This window comes from Mauremys reevesii, linkage group 12 (assembly GCF_016161935.1).
Source record: "Mauremys reevesii isolate NIE-2019 linkage group 12, ASM1616193v1, whole genome shotgun sequence".
Lineage (NCBI taxonomy): Eukaryota > Metazoa > Chordata > Testudines > Geoemydidae > Mauremys > Mauremys reevesii.
The window spans coordinates 24,458,249-24,477,284 of NC_052634.1; the positions used below are offsets into that span (position 1 = coordinate 24,458,249).

The following is a 19,036-nucleotide window of genomic DNA, read 5'->3' on the forward strand; positions in this document are numbered from 1 at the left end:
GCAAATTAGGAGCATACAGGGAAACCAGCAAGAGGAAGGAGGCTGAAAGACTTCTCTGTCTTTGAACAGAATTGTGTGTTAAGGGCTCTTGCTTTGAATTCTTCCAGTGGAGTCATTTCGGGGAAGAGATCATCACTTCGAGTTACCTAGTTATCAAGTGTCGTGAATGGTGTTTGGTGCGTGTCTGGGAGCTCCTCGTGCTGAAGTAGAAAGCAGTGGGGGAAGAGTGGCTGCCTAGCATTTGAGACTTTCAGCATTGCTTCTCCGCTCCTTGGAACTAAGATCAAAAGCGCAGTGTCTGTTCTTATCAGTTTAATATCTGATAGGTCCTTTATTTGAGGACTGTATATTAAATTGATTTTTGAAACAAAGGGATGGAATAGGAGCTTGCTCTGTCCACCCATGCATTGACCTGGTATTGCAGTGTTTCCAGGACCAGTGCCTCTCTTTCTAGGGAGAATTGTATGGTTAAAAAGCAGAAAAAGTTTCACTTTAAAGATGCTGATTTGAGAAGATTTTTTTAAAGTAGTTGAAAAATCAGGTCTCTTTATCACTTTGGATTTTTCATAACAACATATTGTTAAAATTTCTTGGGAGTGTTTTCTGAGTTTATAGATGTGAGTTTCTTTGTATTGCTAGAGAATTGTTTTAAAAGCTGGGATTCTTCTGTTTCCTTTGAATCTTTTTAACAATATGAGGGATGAATGCTTTCTGGACTGAGGGTCTGTTTGGGAGATGGTTGGTGGGGGGCGGGGGGGACACAGATTGGTAATATTTGAGGTCACATGTGTATCAATAACTGGATGAGTTACACAGACTTCTCCCCACCCAGCCTACGTTCCATGTATCTTGACTGAGCCTGTCGCCCACCATCCCAGAGCAGAAGCCTGAAGCCTGAGCCCCACCGCACGTGGGGAGGAGGGGAACTCCCACTGGTTGCCGGCTCCTGCAGTGTTTATGACTCTGGAAGGGGGTAGGGCCCAGCCCCTGCAGGCAGCCCGGGGGAAGAGCCGCTGCTTTGCTGCCCCCGAATCCCCCTCAATTACAGCCCGGGAGGCTGTGGCCACAATAAAAGCCCCTGGTGGCCACATTTGAGAAATGCTGGAGCCTCACAGTAAACAAATCCCAGCAGGTTTGTCACACCCTATCCCCCACCCTGGGGATTTCCTGCCCTCTCCCACCCAGACCAACCTCCCTGGAAGTTCCCACCCCCTATGTATTTACTGCCCTTTCTCCCCGCCAAGGGAACCGCCAGCAACTCCTGATCATCCCTCCTCGACTGGCTCCACTGCAGCCATTTCCCTTCCCCGGCCCCTGGGAGGACGGAATGAGCTGGAGCAAAACATGGATGTTGCGCTGCAGCCTGTTAGGGCAAAAAGGGCAACTGGGGACATGTCAGAACAGGAAATAATTTCCCAGCACAATTCCCCCCAGGCTCTTTCCCTGCACACGGATATTCCAGCTTGTCCTGCATGGGACAGAAAAATTCAAATGTAGGGCTGTCAATTAATCGCAGTTAACTTACACAATTAACTTTAAAAATATCATGATTAATCTCAGTTTTAATCACACCATTAAACAATAGAATATCAATTTAAATTTATTATATTTTTTGATTTTCTACATTTTCAATTAGATTGATTTCAATTACAACACAGAATATGAAGTGTACAGTGCTCACTATATATAGTTTTATTACAAATATTTACACTGTAAAATATAAAGTGCTGTAGTGCAATCTCTTTAGCATTAAAGTGCAACTTGCATAGGTAGATTTTTTGTTGTTGCATAAGTGCACTCAAAAAGAAAACAATGTAAAACTTCAAGTCCAGTCAGTCCTACTTCTTGTTCAGCCAATTGCTGAGACAAACAGGTTTGTTTACATTTACTGGAGATAATGCTGCCCGTGTCTTGTATACATCACCTAAAAGTGAGAACAGGCTCTCTCGTGGCACTTTTGCAGCCAGCATTGCAAGGTATTAATGTGCCAGATATGCTAACATCCATATGCCTTCATACTTCAACCACCATTCCAGAGGACATGCTCCATGCTGAAAACGCTCGTTAAAAAAATAATGCATTAATTTGTGACTGAAGACCTTGATGAAGAACTGTATGTCTCCTGCTCCATGGTTCTATCCGCATTCTGCCATATATTTCGTTTTATGGCAGTCTTGGGTGATGACCCAGCACATGTTCACTTTAAGAACACTTTCACTGCAAATTTAACAAAAAACACAAAGAAGGTATAACGGGAGATTTCTAGAGATAGCTACAGCGCTCGAGCCAAGGTTTAAGAATCTGAAGAGCCTTCCAAAATCCAAGAGGGACGAGGTGTGAAACATGTTGTCAGAAGTCCTCAAAGAGCAACACTCTGATGCAGACACTACAGAACCTGAACCACTAGACAGGAAAATCAATCTTCGGTTGGTGGCTGACTCAGATGAGGAATATGAATGTACTTTGGATCGTTATTGAGCAGTACCTGTCATCAGCATGGAAGCATGTCCCTGGCCTCTGATTGCTAGAAGCTGGGAGGGGAGAACAGGGGCTGGAGCTCTCCATGGCCGCCCGGTCTGGTCACTCCCTCTGAAGCCCATAGCCAGGGCAAGCCTTAGGGGTGGGTGACACCAGGGAATTGCTGTGAGAGGGGAGCAAGGAGGGACATCAGGGCTCCCTGCATCCAGGTCACCTTCCCCACCTGGGCTGCATAAGGGGAGGACAGAGCGCAGCAGCCCAGAGGAGAAGGTGACCTGGATGCAGGAGCCCGATGTTGCTCCTTGCTCCAACTCTCACAGTCCCCTAACAATGTGTGGAGGAGCAGTGTTCAGGGGCGGCGGGGGGAGCGAGCAGCAATGCCAGCTACTCTGTGCATCCAGGTCAGTTTCCCCAAGTGGGCACAGGAGGGGGTGCAGGGATTAGGGGGAAGGGGACAGTGCAGGGATTACGGGTGCGGGAGGAGGCAGGGGTTAGGGGTGTCGGGGGGCGGGGACCTGGAGGGGGCACAGGGGTGGGGGTGCCGCGCCGGGGGGCCCCCGGGGGGGTGCAGGGTGGGGTGCCAGGGGGGGGGCGCAGGGATTAGGGGGACAGTAGCACAGACCACACCTACTCCTCCTGCTTTCTCCTGACACCAGCATCACCCTTCCCAGCATCGCCTCATGGCAGCATCTGCTTCCGGACTCGCACCAGAAATGGGAAGTCTGGGCCCTGCCTGGCAGCGGCTGTCAGGAAATGGAAGCAGGAGACACTACCACTCCCATGGTGCTGTGGGGCCCGTCCTGGCTGGTGGGAGATGGAGGCAGTGGACACTACCACTCCCATGGTGCTGTGGGGCCCGTCCTGGCTGGTGGGAGATGGAGGCAGTGGACACTACCACTCCCATGGTGCTGTGGGGCCCGTCCTGGCTGGTGGGAGATGGAGGCAGTGGACACTACCACTCCCATGGTGCCGTAGGGTTTTCAGGTGGGGTGCCCCCGCCAGGGTTGGGCTCCAGGGGAGGTTTGGCATCTTAAGGGACTGGGGGCGGGGTTGCTTGGAGGAGGTTTGAGGACCAACGGCGAAGGGGAAGTTGGACACTGGCCAGAATACCAGGAGACAAGGCAGGTGAGGTGATACCTGTTACTGGACCAGCTTTGGAGCCACACAGGGTCGTCTTCATGCAGGGGAAAGGTGCTCAGAGCATCACAGTTCAATAGAAGGTGGAACGCTCTGCCCTGAACACCAGACATTCCCCTACTTCCTGGAACGGGGGGGCCTGTCTCCATTGTCCTGTAAACAGCCCCACCATGTAACCCAGAGGTGGCTGCATCTTAGCACCAAGACACCAGTGGTCACTGCTCCAGAGGAGATGGTACATACAGGCCACTGCCCTCCGTGGCCCCCAGACGTCACAGACTGTGCACTCTCTTAGCTGGCCCCACAAGTTACTGCCCCAAGAGGTGAGGTACACACAGGCTACTACTCAAACTGAGCACCTGGGGTCACTGCAGCAATGGTTGGGGGGGATACATGCAGGGCACTGCTGCACATGGCCGGCAGGGGGCACTGCTGCAATGGTGGGGGTGGTGTGGGGGGATGATAAACAGGCCACTGCCTGAATTGGCCACTACCACAATGGTGTGGAGAGAGGGGGAGGGAAATACCAATAGGGCACTGCCACACCAGGGCACCACAGGGAGGTCACTGCTCCAATTAGTAGAGATACACATTGGGTAGTGCCCCAACTGGGTGCCCTACCCCAGAGAGAGAGGGGGCTGGGGAGAAAAGAGGAAATCAAAGGCCACTGCCTCACTTAGCCACCAGGGGTCACTACCTAAATAGGGGGGGACAAACACACAGGGCACTGCCCCACCTGACTAGCAGGGGTCACTGCCCCAATAGGGGGATATACAGAGGGTATTGCCCCACGGGGATGCCAGGGATCAGTGCCTGCCATGCCTGGCACAGGGGTAGAAGGGAAAGGGTGACCAGATGTCCTGATTTTATAGGGACAGTCCCGATATTCGGGGCTTTTTCTTATGTAGGTGCCTATTACCCTCCACCCCGTCCCGATTCTTCACACTTTCTATCTGGTCACCCTGCAGGGGGGAGGGAGGGGGCTACACACAGGGCACTGCCCCACTGGGCCACCAGTGCACATCCCTAGTGGGGGAGTGACACACACCAGGAGCAGGGCTCACTGCCACAAAGGGGTTGGAAGACACCCAGGGCACTGCCTGACACGGCCACCCAGGCACCCTGCCACCTTGGGGGAGGTGAAGAACACACCTCAGGCACTGACTCCTCTGGCTACCAGTGGTCACTGGCCCAATGCAGGGGTTGTGGGGGGGAGTAAATACACACAGGGGGCTGCCCCACCTGGGCAACACGAGTCACCGAGATGAGAGTGGGATACGCAGAGGGCACTGCCCCAATGGCTGATATACATACAGGGCCCTGCCTCACCTACCCACCAGCGCTCACAGGCGCAATGGCAGTGGTGGGGTCACACAGGCAACTGCCCTCAGTGGCCACCAGGGGTCGCTGCAGCAATGCTAGGGGGGATACATGCCAGGCATTGCTGCCCCTCGCCACCAGGAGTCACTGCTCCTACAAGAAGGCACCTACAGGACACTCCCGTGCCTGGCCAGCAGGGATCACTATCAGTGGGGAGGGGCTATGGGGAAGCAGAGAAAGAGCCACTAACTGCAGTGGGGAAAATCGTCATCTACAGGGGAGAAGGAACGGACTCTGCTAGGACATCGCACCAACTCCGGCCAAGCTGGATACCAGCAATTCAGGGCTGGAGCAGCTCCAGCTAGAGGCTGGGCGGAGGCAGGTGACCTTGGTCTCTGTGCTGAGCAGGCTGCGTTGGCAGCGAGGAGGGACAGGGAACCCCCCGGCCAGGGTCTTGCTGCCCAAGGAGGGGGAGATCTGTGGCAGTTTTGGAGTAGCTGGTTCAGCAGCCGTGAGCCGCATGCTTGTCCCTGCCTGAGCTCTCCAGGAGCACATAACACACAGGTGTGCACTGGATGTAGGCACCAGTGTAACGACAGGGCCAGACTCTGCTGAGTGCTGCCTGCGAGAGACAGGGGCAGAGTCAGACGGGCAGATGGGGGCAGGAGATGACAGGGCCAGTAGCCATTAGCTGAACCCATCACAAGTCCAGCCTGTGATGTCACCATCCGTCCCTGCAGCTCTCCATCTGTCCCGCTGTCCGTCCAACCCTCAACCTCCCATCCATCCCCCATGTATGCCACACACCCCCCTTCACCCATCTGCCTCACACACTCATCTATTTCCTCATGCATCCTGCTGTCCCTCTGATTGTCCCTGCAGTGCCCAGCACAAGGAGGCATAGTGGACCCTGAGCGAGGCTTTTGGGTGATGCAGTAATGGAGCTAGCGGGTGATAAGGGGGGTTCTGGGCATCTCTAATCCTGTGCCCAAAGCCATGACTGCGAGCCCACTCCTCTCGGTCTCAGACCCCACAGCCCCAAAGACATGACCGGCCACTCACGCTGTGACCCGGTGACAGCAATGAGGTCTCCCCGAAGTTAGGGGGTGGGAGGAGCAACCCCCTTATCCTGGCAGGCAGGACACATCCTTCCCAGTATGGCAGAGACCTTGCCCGTGGGCAGATAGACCCAGCTGAGCCCATAGGAGACTGGGGGAGGAGGAGCAGAGGAAGAGGATGCAGGCAACTGAACATGACAGGTGTCCATGAAAGGAGAGAGAGAGTTTGAGTGTAAGTTCGCCAACACAGAGAGAGAAACCTTGGAGAAAGAAAGAAACTCAGAACAGGGAGTCACCCTCATGGATCCAACTTTCTGCTAGGGAGCACACACCACTCCTGGCCAGAGAGATGATTAGCCCCCGCAAATGGCAACATCATCTCCCTTGAAGCCACAGCTAGTCCAGAAACCCACACCCAGGTAACGGGACATCCCTGCCTGGAACCAGGGGGGCTGTGACCAGAGCCCTCCCCAAACCAGATACTTCTCTCACCGACAGAGACAGCTACTCTCATCCCAGCTGGGCAGGTCTTGCCTGGCATCAACAGGATTCACCCTGTCACTGCTCTTGCTCACTTTCCATCTCACCTCAGAGCTGGACTCCGTCCCCGCGACTTCTTTTCCCTTGGTATGAAACACAACACAAATGAAAAAGCAATGGTGGCGAGGCTCCTCTTCTCGCTACTCCCGCACCCCAGGGCTCCGGCTTCAACCCTCCTCCCATTCTGCCATCACAGCTACAATCAGAAATCTGAGCCCGGGGCTCACACCTGGTTTCTCCCCAATCCTTGGCGCTGTCCAGCATGTCTCCCTCCACAGAAGTCACCTGGCCTCGTCTTAGACTCCATCTTCATATTGCTCTTCTCCTTCCCAGAGCTCCTGCTCTGCTCCTCAGACCTGTCTGTGCTCAGCTCTGCAGGCAGAGGGGAAGGGGCATGATGGGAACACACACGCCCCATTCCAGACACCACGCAGCATCCACAGGGCTACCAAACCACGTCACCTTCGGCCAAAACCACCCCCCACCCCGAGGGAGCAAAAGGCTCAGCACACACAAGCCAGGAAAAGATTAACACCCCCACCCAGCCCAGCCAAAGTGGGAGCTTCCCCCACTTCCCAGCCACAGGCCCCCGGGGCTCATGGATGGAGGAGTTTGGGGGGCTGTGGGGGCCCCTGAAGGACTAGCTCAGCGTGTGATGAGTGACTGGGGTGTATGTGGGGGCCGGACTGTGGGTTGGGGTGTCCAGGGGGACCCCAGGGAAGGGACTAGGGGGATTAGGGACAGAGGAGGGTGGGGTTACCAAGGTGCATTGTGGGAATGTGGGATTTAGAGCCCAGAGTGGATGGGTGGGGGCGGGCTGGAGGACCCCACAGTGGCTGAAAAGGGGAACCCGGCAGGTTGGGGGGCAGCAGAGATTGGAGCTGAGGAACCTCACACCCTGGGGATGGGCTGGGGCAGTGGGGATGGGAAGTGGGGCCCAGCCATGGGTAAATGGGCGGGAGGAAATTAGGGGCTGGGGTAGGAGGGGGCAAAGGAAAGGCCGGGCAGAGCGGACAGGATGGGGATGGGACGCCGGGCCTGAGGATCCCCACAGATGGGGAGGGGCTGGCGAGAGGTCACAACAGACGGGGAGACCCTGGGGGGCCGGACGGGGCCCTCCCGCGGGCGCGGAGGGGGGGGGGCTGAGGGCGCCTGGACCTGGGGGGCGGAGCCCCCGGCCCCCCCGTGCGGAGCCGCCACTCGCCGCCCCGCCCCGCCCCCGCCGGCTGCCCCCGAGCCGCGTCCCCATCCCCCGCTCCGGGACCCCCAGCAGCGCCCGGGCGGGTCCCACTGTCTCTGTCCCGCGCTCTCTCCGCCAATCAGGGAGCGGGGAGGGGCGCGGCGAAGTGACGAGTTACGGCCCCTCCTCCAATAGAGGCCGCGTGTGAGAGAGAGAGAGAACTACGCTTCCCAGAGTGCACCGGGAGGGGGCGTTGTCTGAGCAACCGGCGCGTCACTTCCGCTCTGAGACGAGCCAGGAACTACAACTCCCAGCCTGCCCCGGGGCGCCTCCGTCCTCTCCAGCCCAGGTGAGGGCGGGTCCCTGGGTCAACCTGACACCTCCCCCCCCAACTCCACTCCTCATCCCGCCCCGCCCCCAGAGAGACCCGGCCCCGCCCCCCTCCGGCTCCTGACGTGAACTCGCGTGTCCGGGGGTCTCGCCCCGGCCTCCCCACCCCCGCCTGCTTCCCTTGGCCTCGTCTCTCCCCACTCGGGGGGGGGGGGGCTGTTGGATGGAACCATATGGAAATATGGGGGAGGGGCAGGGCTGGGAGCCAGGACTCCTGGGTTCTCCCCCAGTTCTGGGAGGGGAGGGGCGCGAGTGGGGGAGGGGCTGGGGTGCCTGCTGCCCTCATTGCAACCAGCAGAGCCCCCCCCTGCAGCTTGTCACCCCAACGCAGCCGCGCCTGGTTCCCCCTCTGCCCAGGCAGCTCCCCCAGCCTGACACACACACACAGCCCCTGCACCCGCCCCACCCCAGGGCTCCTCAGCCCAGAGGGGAGCCCCCCGGCTGAGTGGGGAATCAGAACCCCCCGAAATTACCCTGGGACCAGCATGATCTGCCTCCGCCCTGCCCTGCCCTGCTCCGCGTGTATTCGGAGTGAGTCAGTTTCCCTGTCCCAACATGTGTCCTGCCCTGTGTCTCTTCTCCTCCCCAGCTCCTTCCAAACCAGCCCATTTCCCCTGCTCCCCGGGCTGGGTCTCTGCCAACCCCCCTTCTCCCCTCCTGCCCCCAATATCTCCTGGTTCCTACAGGTCTATAGGGCTGGATCCCTCCCTCCCTCCTTCTCCCCTCATTTCCTGCCTCTGGGGGTCTATGGAGATGGGTGTCTCCTCTGCCATCCCCTCTGCTACCCCCCATATCCTGCTGCCTCTAGGGGTGTATGAGGCTGGGTCTCTCCTCCCTCCATCCCCTCCCCTGCCCCCAATATCCCTCTGGGGCTCTGTGGGGCTGGGTATCTCTCCCTGCCCCTGTGCTCCCCCCTGCACAGCATGTCCTGGGAGTGACTCAGTTTCCCTGGACCAACATTTCACACACCCCACCCCCCCCCGACATGTCTCCCTCCACCCCAGGCTGGGTCTCTGCCAATCTCCTTCTCCTCCTGACTCCAAGATCCTCTGCCCCTACAGGTCTATGGGGTGGGTCTCTCCCTTTCCGCCCCCATCCCCTCATCCCTCCCCCCAATATCTCCCTGCCCCAGTTTGTCTATGGGGCTGGGTCTCTCCCTGAAGCCCCGCCCCCAGCGCGGGGCTCACAGACAATCCCCGCCCGGCGGCTGTGACGTGTGCTGGGGCTGTGACGTACGGTGACGTGCCCACTCCCCGCAGGCAACTCATCCACTGGAGACCAAAACGACAGAAGGGGTCACGTGTGCATGGGCGGGGCTATGCAGATGAGCAGTGTCTGGCGGCAGGACGGAGAGCAGCGAGAGGAACCGAAGGAGCCCGGCGGAGAGAATTCTCTGCGTGTGGACAGAATCCGGTGTGGGGAGTTCGTGCTGTGGGTGCCTGCACCGGAGTCACTTCGGGGCAGTGATTGCTACTGAGCTACATAGTGACCAAAGGCGTGTGACTGGGGTGTGGTGCTTGGCGGGGAGCAACTCCTGGTGATAAGGAAAGCAGTGGGAGCAGCAGATCCGGTCCTAGCAGGGGGCAGGGTGGCTGTGAGGTTTCTTTGCAACTATGAGTGGGTGTGATGTGGGTGCGATTAGGGCCCCCCCCTTTTCTGGGGGGGCGGGGCTTCTACTTTCTGGTGGGGGGAGGGGAAGGTTTCATGATGTCACAGCCAATGGGGGCGGGGGTTGAATCATGTTTCTGAAGTGGGAGAGCAACTTCCCCCGCTCCCACACACTCTCCACTACGGGGCTGGGCTGGGATCTCTAGGGAGGGAAGGCCAGGAAAAAGTCTCCCCTATGGAACCCAGGAGTCCTGGCTCCCACTCCCCCTGCTCTAGACCCCCTCCACTCCCAGAGCCAGGGATAGAACCCAGGGGTCCGGGTGCCCAACCCCATCCCTGCTCTGACCACTCGACCCCACTCCCCTCCCAGGGTGGTGCAGGGGTCACTGGGTCAGTGTCCCAGCTCCGCTAAGGGCCTTGACTGATTTTCCCAAAGTGCTTCCTTCTGAATCCAGCACATCTGCCCCCTGCCCGCCCGGTCACTGCCCACCCCCGTGTGGGGGCACCAGCACTGTGCCGGGTCGTGATGGGAAATTGTCCAAGCTGGCCCAGGAGAGACGTGTGTGTCCCTGCTGCCCCCTGCTGGTGGGGCTGAGCCCTGCTCTGTGTGAGTGTGTGTGTGTGTTGGCTTTGCAGGCTTTTGTATCCTGCAACAAGTGACACACACACACACACATTGATGCACAAAGGGACTCACACAATCCCAAGAACACTCACACACAACACACCCAGAGGGGCATGCTATCCCAACCCCCAAAGAGAGAAACAATCACACCCCCAGCCACACTCACAATCACACACACACCAGAATATTCACAATTGTGCTCAGAGACACAAATGCACACAGTTCACTCCCAATGCTCCCAACACAAGGACCTCCTGCCCCACACAGCCTGTGCCGAGGCCTGTGGAACTCACTGCCACTGGACAGCTACCCATGAGAATGGACCTTTCCAGGAGACCAATAGACATGGCCGTGGTGACAGAGGGGGCTGGGCTTCCAGGGTCTGACCCGGGCTGAGACTGGTTCTGACCTAGAGGGGGTCTATCCAGCAGGGGGCAGTGTGACCACACACAAAACCACCGGAAACGCCTTTCTTAGCGGGGCTCCCAGGCCATCCCCCACCCTGCCCCGGGTTGGGTAACAAAGGGGCAGTACGGGACTCTGGGCCGTGTCACAACCCGTCCCCAGCCCCTCGCTCCCACACGCTGGCGAGTTGGGTAACTGCCGAGGGATTGCACAAGAGAGAGTCAGAGCCAGGGAGAGAACCCAGGAGTCCTGGCTCCCCCCCAACACACACGCTAACCACTGGACCCCACTCCCCTCCCAGGGCTGGAGATAGAACCCAGGAATTCTGACCACCAACCCCCCACCCCCGCTCTGACCACCAGACCCCACACTCCCCTTTTAGATTTTAGTCTCGCTGCCTCTTCTATCCACCCACCCCATCTGTCCATCCCTTTGCTGCAGGTTTTTGGGGTGTCACCCCTGCTCTGCACTCCCCCAGTGCAGCCCAAGGCTTTTCCTCCCCCCAACCACATGTCCTCACCCCCCTCGTGCTGGATCGTCTGGCACAGGCTCCTTCAAGGGTTTGCATTTCTTGGTAGTTTTCACCCCATCACTGCTTCCTGCCCAGCCCCCTCCTGCTGTGCAAGATGGTTTGGGGGGGATGGGAAGAACCCAGGAGTCCTGGCTCCCAGCCCCACCTGTGCTAACATATGAGACTCCACTCTAACCCAAGCGCTGGGACTGGAACCCAGGAGTCCTGACATCTATCATCCTTTCCTCTAACTACTAGACCCCACTCCCGCCCTTTTGGGGAGTCAGGGCTCCTGGGTTCTGTCCCCAACTCTGGGAGCAGAGTGCGGTCTAGTGGTTAGAGCAGGAGGAGCCAGGAGTCCTGGGTTTTATTCTCAGTGCTGCTGTGTGACACTGGGTCTGTTTCTCCTCCCACTTTTTGGGTATGGAGCCTGTAAACTCTCTGGGGCATGGCCTGTCTCTTGCTGTATCTGGGCAGCGCCTGGCCCAACAGGGCCTTGATTCTGCGCCGGTCTCTGTAGGTGCTGCTGTTTTACAGATAAATAGTCGTGATACTAAAAGGTGTGGTAGTGCGTGAGTGCACCACCATTGCCGTGCAAGGGCTAAATGTGATTCTTATCCTTGTGACCTCCCGTGCACCCTTCCCCCTCCCCAATTCTCCACCCTGAGCCCCTTGTGCCGCTGCCCTCGTCAACGGCAGCGCAGGAAGCCACCCAGCCCTAGCCCTAAAACAAGAAGATGAGAGGAAAAAAAAAAAAAGCTCACACCAACAGGAAACCAGCCCCAGCAGTTTGTGATGTCACTTCCCAAAATTATACACACACACACACACATAGAGACAGAGCCCCGCTCAAACAGCCCCCTTTGCCAATGCACCACCTCATCTCATCCAGGGAGGTCTAGGCGGGGAGCTCCGTGTGGGAGCGGCGATGGACGGCACCATCAAGGTAGGTTCTGGAGATGGTCCTCCAGGTACGGGCGTCTCGGCTCCAACTGGTACTGGGCTCACGCTGGGCTGTGTTCAGTTCCTCTCTCTGGTGTGCACCCCGGCTCCACAAACGCCCCCGCCCCCTGTTCTTTCCTTCTGGTACTAAAAATATCCTCTTCCTTGTCCCCAGAGAGAGACACCCATGGTGCTGCTCAGCACCCGCCTTCCCCCCGCCTTCCCCCCATTCCCAGGAGCGTGCGGGAAGGGGGTCAGGATTGGGGAGAGCCCGTGTCCCAAGTGGAGGGTATGAGGGGGCTTGCCCCCTCCTCAGAGCATGGGGGTGCCAATAGGCACCTATGGATGGTCCCCCCAAGCAGGGCCAGGATGGAAATGGGGGGCCTGTTCCCCCAACATGGAGAATCTGGGGTGCAACCTTACTTAACGGGTCAGTCTGTCCTTTCTCTGACTCTCCCATTCCAGCTTCAACTAGCGCTTGTGGTTCATTGGTTCTTTTTCATTTCTTTCCTTCTCTAGCTTGTATGTTCCTGCTTTCTTTTTTCCCCTCTGCCTTTCACGCTCTTCCTTTCTTTCCTTCTTTTTCTAATATTTTTTCTCTCCCTTTATTTCTTTCTCTGCCTTTCATGTTCTTTTTGCTCTCTCTCTCACAAGTTATTTTTTTCACTTGCTCTTTTTCCTCACTCCCTTCCGAGCCAAGTGAGTTCTCCTTGCACACAGATTTTGACAGGTTTTCCTCCTGATCAGCAAGTGGATTAAGCAGGTCTTCAGTGGGGGTTCGGCATGGCAGGGAGCAGGCTGGCCGGTGTCTTTGTGGCTGTCTGCTGGCCACGCATAGGCATGGTTCTCCCCTCCTCTTGCCCTGCCCTCGGTTGCTCTGTGGCTTTTAAGCCTTCCCTTGGAGCTGTCAGCACCAGCCGCCTCTGCTCTAGGTGCCCAGAGGAGGAGAGGTGCTGGGCTCCAGCCTCCCTCCTGCCTAGCCCTGACTATGAAGTCTGGCCCTGGCCCTCCTTCCTTCAAGTGCCAGGTGGACAAGAGGTAACGTGGCTGCATGTGAGGCAGCAAGAATCCCAACCACCTGGTCAAACCACAGGAATCGGGAACCAGGGTAACAAGTTCTAGAGTCCCAACCAATTTTGGCCATTCACAACCCAAGACCTGGCTCCTGTGGGCAAGTCACCCAGCAGGAGGAGAAAGATTGGCTCTTGCACAGCTGGAGACAGGGAAGTTGAGCACTGTGAGCTCCAGGGCTTTACCACAAGCCAACACAAGGTCCCACTGAGATTTGAACTCAGATTGCAGGATTCAGAGTCCTGAGTGCTGCCCGTTACACCATGGGACCAGCTTGGGCTGCTTTCTCTGCACAGTGGTGACCCTCACAGGGCTGGCTCATGTAAGGGACTGTTGGCCCCTTACTAAAACTTAGTGGGGGGTTTGGTTGGCTAGTTCCCAGCACCAATAGAAGGGGGAAGGGCCAATGGGAAATCAGGACCCTGAGACTGACAGTCCCCAGGGGCAATGGGGAGAGGCCAAAGCTCCAAGTTAGCCGCACTGACAGGCCAGGCAGTGTAATGAGGGAGTCACCAGGCCAGGGGGTCCCATCCTCCGTGGGAGCTGGAACTGCCTGGGCCAGAGTGGGGCGGAGCTAAGGAGAGAGCAGGAGCCCGAGAAGAGCCAGGGAGCAGAGCTGCACAGGTGTAGTGCCAGAAACTGCTCCCTGTAGGACTTTGCTACCTGCAGCAGTTACTGAGACCTGAGGTTGTTCTTATTTGCTGACTTGTCCTAATTGGCTAAAACTTGACAGTGGTGGGGGATGGAAGCATAAAGGCTTCATCCTCCAAACAACCGTGCCTGGTGCACATCTGTATCTATTACCTCTTAACACAGGATTGTAAAAAATAGAGTGAGGTCATTTAAACATCATTTATTTTGCAGTTTCATTTACTGTGCTAACAATGTAGCATCCTGACACCGATACTTCTGCCCACGTGACCTGTGGGTTGGATTCATTTTAGTGGGACACGGGACATGTGGAGGATAATTTAAACTCTTAATTTCCTTAGGGTTTCCCTTTAATATACTTCTCTGCTGCTGCAATTTCTGACCATTGCACGTCTATTGTATTTATTACAATAGCACAAGTAAGTCACACAAGTGACATAGTCTAAGGGCTTGGCTACACTTGCAAGTTAGAGCCCATTAAAGCAGCCCCGGGCGCCCTAACTCCTGAGGTGTCCACACTCGCAAGGCACATGGAGCACCTGGGCTCTGCAGCTGGAGCGCTCCTGGTAATCCACCTCCATGAGAAGCATAAAGCTTGCTGAGCCCTGCTGAAATACCCGGGCATCAGTGTGGATGACGTGTTGCATCACTGCACTGTGTTTGGCCTCAGGAAATGTCCCATAATCCCCTGAAGTCAAGTGCCCACTCTGGTCACTGTTTTGAAATCGGCTGCAGGCATGCGGATATCCCCTTTCAAAGCTCCGTTTCTGACAGCCGGCTGCTTATCTGGTCTGGGACAAAGCAACCATTAGTGTGGAATGCTGCTGCTGTTGTGAGTGTGTATGAGGGAAGGTGGGGGTCTGCTGCTGTCCGAACACACAAAACAGCATGCTGACACACTCTCAGCCCCCCAAACACACTGTCACTCCCCCCACGTACACACAACACACTCCCTGTCACACTCCACCCCCGTCCCCCATTTGAAAAGCACGTTGCAGCCACTTGCACACTGGGATAGCTAACACACTGCACTGCTCTCTGTGGCATTGCCAGAGCTGCTAATGTGGCCACTCCAGTGCGCTTGCAGCTGTCAGTGTGAACACACGGCAGCGGTTTCCCTGCTGTGGTTTAACTCCCAGCGCTCTACCTCTGCAAGTGTAGCCAAGCCCTAAATTTCCCAAACCGACCGAACTCAGTAACTGCCCTCCACCACCACATGCAGGGAGTAGGGGCACCGTGGAGCACACGCCGCACTTACTGGCTCAGCCTTGTGCATGCTGGGGTGGCCACCTCCCCATTGATGAGACCTGGTCCCACCATCTCCGCGGAGCTCCAGTCTGCCCTGCTGCCATCCCTGTCTGTGTTGTCTTCTCTAGCAGTTGACTGGAAGGTGAGCACTGGCCGCATGCCATGTAGCCGTGTTGTCTCGAAGGGCGAAAGCAGGAGGAATGGTGCCTTCATAGCCCACCTAATATTCCATAACAAAGTTAAGGAAAATATTTCTCAATGAATTCTCAGTGAAAGATCAGAAGCAGCCAGTGTCCGCATCAGTCTACGAGCATTGGTATTTTCTTGAAATTTGTCAGACCAACCTATCTAACACCTAACACACATTTGAAGTTCTTCTTTTCACACTGTTGCTCATTCTCAGGTTCTGCTTTGTCTCCAGACAGATCCATTCTCTTTCAGGACAGCCTTGCTCTTTCTGTCTGTTTCACTCACTGAGGTGTCGGAGTAAACACTCCCCTTCCTTCTATTCTCAGACAAACACTAGTATTAAGTGTTTGCTACTGATGGGTCTAGAAAGCATTTGTCAAGTGGAAGATGCTGTTTCTGGGGGATTGCTCCAAAGTTCCAGTACTTTGGGTTCAAACGTCTCCCAGCTTCCTTGGGGAAAATAACACCAAGGCTTTGTTGCAATATACAAGAAGGAAGGAGTTTTTCCACCCCAGATGGGACTTGAACCCACAATCTCTGGCTTAGGAAGCCAATGCCTTCTCCATTAGGCCACTGGGGCCCTCCCTCCTTCAGCACCTCCATGGCTGTGGCTCTGAGTGCCTTTAGGATGATTAGGGGGCGAATCCGGGGCTGGAAGGGGGATAAGGTCGGCCTGTAAGGAGTAACCAGGTGGGACAGACCCAGGGGGAGGCTGTGGGCTGCTGGTTGGTTGTTGGGATCAGAGCCTCTAGACCAAAGCTGCACAGTGACCTGACACCCAGGGTTATAGGCCCGACATAGTGACCCGTTACTGGCCTCGGTGAACCCCAAACCCTTGTTACTAAGGGCATTGAGGAGTCTCTGTCCCTTAATAACTTCTGGGAGCTCCCCAGGAGGCTGTGGGCGTCAGCCGCCTCCTGCCTCACAGGTTAGACTCTTGGTGCTGTGCCAGCCACACCCTCGCTTGCAGGCCCAGTGTAAGAAGCAGGAGGCCCGGTGCTGGCAGAAGAGGGCTTTGATTAATCGAGCTCTGTGTGATGGGCACAGGACACTTCCACTCAGTAGCATAGCTGGGGGGGAGCAGGGGAAGCAGCTAAGGGCGTCGGGTTCCTCCGGTGGGGGTGTGGAGCTAGCCGTTCGTTTTCCTGTTCGCACTCCTCTGCAGTGTGAAAATCAGGGAGGGGAGGCAGAAGCCCCACTTCCCTCCCGAAATGACGCCCAGTGGGGGAAGCCAGGACAATGGGGGGGGTGGGTGGCAAGTGGTGGCCAGACTCTCCCCGCGCCACTGGCCCCCAGTCCCCTTCCACCACCAGGTCAACCCGGGCACTAAGGCAGGAACAGGGTGAGGCAGGAATTCAAGCTGAGCAAGGCAGGCAAAAGCCAGTCTTGTCTTCATGGGTCGCTCACAATGACGTCCTTTTTGTGTGCAACTGCCGCAAAAATATCTCGGGCAGAGAAGCAACAGACCAAAATGTTACCATACAGCTGCCAAAGTAGCTCAGTTGGGAGAGCGTTAGACTGAAGTTCTAAAGGTCCCTGGTTCAATCCCAGGCTTTGGCAGCCCCTTTCATCCCTCTTTGCACAGTGGTGGCTTGTTTTCTCGGAGCACAGTGGTCCCTGAACCCAAGGTGAGTCCCTGAGCTTGGGCTCTGCAGTAGGAAAAGATACTGTGGGCTTCTGCCCCTAATTGGCTGGCCTGACCTTTAACAATGAGGGACAGGAGCTGTCTCTCCTAAGTGAGTTATAGGTGGACCCAATATGGCAGGAAGAGAGTGCTAGAGGGGGTGCTGGGCAGTGACAGGCAGGTATAGAGGATGAAAACTCTTCTGTGCAGCTGAGGGAGGGCAGTACCAGGGAAGGGGCATGTGTGAAAGTGGCCATGTGGAAGGCATTTGCGGGCCCAGGAGGAGGCACTTGATGTTCAGTGTCTTGGAGCAGCTGGGCTTGGACATGGTGGGTGTTCAGGAAATGCACATTAACAACTCTAGGGTAGCTTGATGGGCAGAGGGTGATTGGAGGAAGGGCCCATCTCTCTGGTCCTCCAGGCCAGGGAAGAATGATGGGGTTGGAGTCTTGTTCTTCACATTCGCGGTGCGAGTACAGAAGGTGGTGGAGCTCCGACCAGGGAGGGCATTACTGGTGGCTTTGTGCCCCATGGCACTGGTTACGGCTATATTAGTGTGTATGGTCCCCAATTAAGGCATGAAAGGAAAGTTCTATGAAGGAACTGGCTCCCTTCTTCTAGACCGCACGGTGTTTGGTGTTGGGGGGGATTTCAATTGTTGCACCAGCCTGAGGTCTGCTGGTCCTGTTTTCCCAACCGTCAGAGGAAACTCTTCTATGATGAGCACTACCTGGTGCAGGTCTGTAGTGAGGTTGGCTTAGAGGACGTGTTTCTGCACAGTGGAACCAGTGGAGGGTGGGTGGTAGCCTCCTATTCCTCTGACCCGAGCTCACACCAGCCGCAGAGGGGATACACCTTTCTGCAGGGACAGGCCAGGAGTCGCATTGACCGGATTTACGTGAAGGAGAGCACGTCGACAGCCCAGTGCAGGGTGGTGCCTATGGACAGTTCGGATCACGCAGCTCTCACCGTGTGCTCAATGTGGGCAATTCCCTGACCCAGGGCAGAGGATATTGGAAGCTGAACATCCAGAGCATGCAAGATAAAGGAGCAGGGGGGCGAGGCCTGGCGGTGTTGGCAGAACGGGAAAGCATCAGAGGGTTCTGTGGCAACCAGGGGGATTGATGTGAGTCGGTGAGGGAGGAGTTGGTGGCTTTGTTCTGGCGGCTGGGGAAACACCACAACATTAAAGAAACCAACAGTGTAAAGTCCTGCAGTGTCACCTGTGGGATTTCCACAAGAGCATCCAGGCAGGGGAGCCAGTCAGTGTGTGACTGTACGATCGGATCAAGTGCCAGCTGCCTGAGTTCCAGGAGATGAGGCTGCAGTTGGCTGATATGAGCGGGAGCACCAAGGGAAGGGAGGGGCGGCCTCCCCTGACATTTTTGCAGCCTGCATGGAACGGAGACAAAGCAGGGGGATGCAGGGACTCAGGGCAGGACCCACGGATCCGGTAGTGCAGGCCCACAGTCACTGGAGGAGGAGAGAGAGACCCGCGAGAGGAAGCTGATGGTGGGAAGCAATAAGTGCAGAGTGCAAACCAGCCAAGAGTCACAGGGGTCTAGAAAATGAAACAGCAGCAGGTCCCATGGTGTAATGGGAAGCACTCAGGCCTCTGAATCCTGGAATCTGAGTTCAAATCTCAGTGGGACCTTGTGGCGATACATTGCTTTGCTACAAAGCACTGGAGCTCAATGTGTTTGGCTACCTTCTTTCAGGGTCAACTAGAGTGAGGTTTTTCTCTTCTGCTGGGTGACTGATGCCCACTGGAGATAGGTCTCTGGTCTGGCTGGTTCAATGGGTGGCTATCGGTTGGGGGTCCCAGAACTTAACAGTCTGGCTATAGAGTCCTGCGGGTTGACAGGATGGTTGTTTCTCGCTGCTTCACCTGATGCCCACAACTTTGGTCCCTGCAGCTGCCACACTCTTCCTCTTGCCCACGTGGCATTTAAAGGAAGGAGGGCCGGGGCCAGGCTTCACATCAGGGAAAGGCAGGAGGGAGGCAGAGTCCCAGGCGGGAGCCCAACACACCTCTCCTCCTCTGGGCACCTGGGGTGTT

At 56.4% G+C, this 19,036-nt stretch overlaps 4 non-coding genes across 4 annotated transcripts; 2 read left to right on the forward strand and 2 right to left on the reverse strand.

Moving 5' to 3' along the window:
• The first annotated feature begins 255 nt into the window (after positions 1 to 255).
• On the forward strand, positions 256 to 449 carry LOC120376384. Its single transcript, XR_005587266.1, has one exon. It is a non-coding gene; the product is annotated as a U2 spliceosomal RNA (small nuclear RNA).
• A 13,015-nt stretch (positions 450 to 13,464) lies between these two features.
• On the reverse strand, positions 13,465 to 13,536 carry TRNAQ-CUG. Its single transcript has one exon. It is a non-coding gene; the product is annotated as a tRNA-Gln (tRNA).
• A 2,324-nt stretch (positions 13,537 to 15,860) lies between these two features.
• TRNAR-CCU lies at positions 15,861 to 15,933 on the reverse strand. Its single transcript has one exon. It is a non-coding gene; the product is annotated as a tRNA-Arg (tRNA).
• A 907-nt stretch (positions 15,934 to 16,840) lies between these two features.
• On the forward strand, positions 16,841 to 16,913 carry TRNAF-GAA. The gene has a single exon. It is a non-coding gene; the product is annotated as a tRNA-Phe (tRNA).
• The last annotated feature ends 2,123 nt before the right edge of the window (positions 16,914 to 19,036 follow it).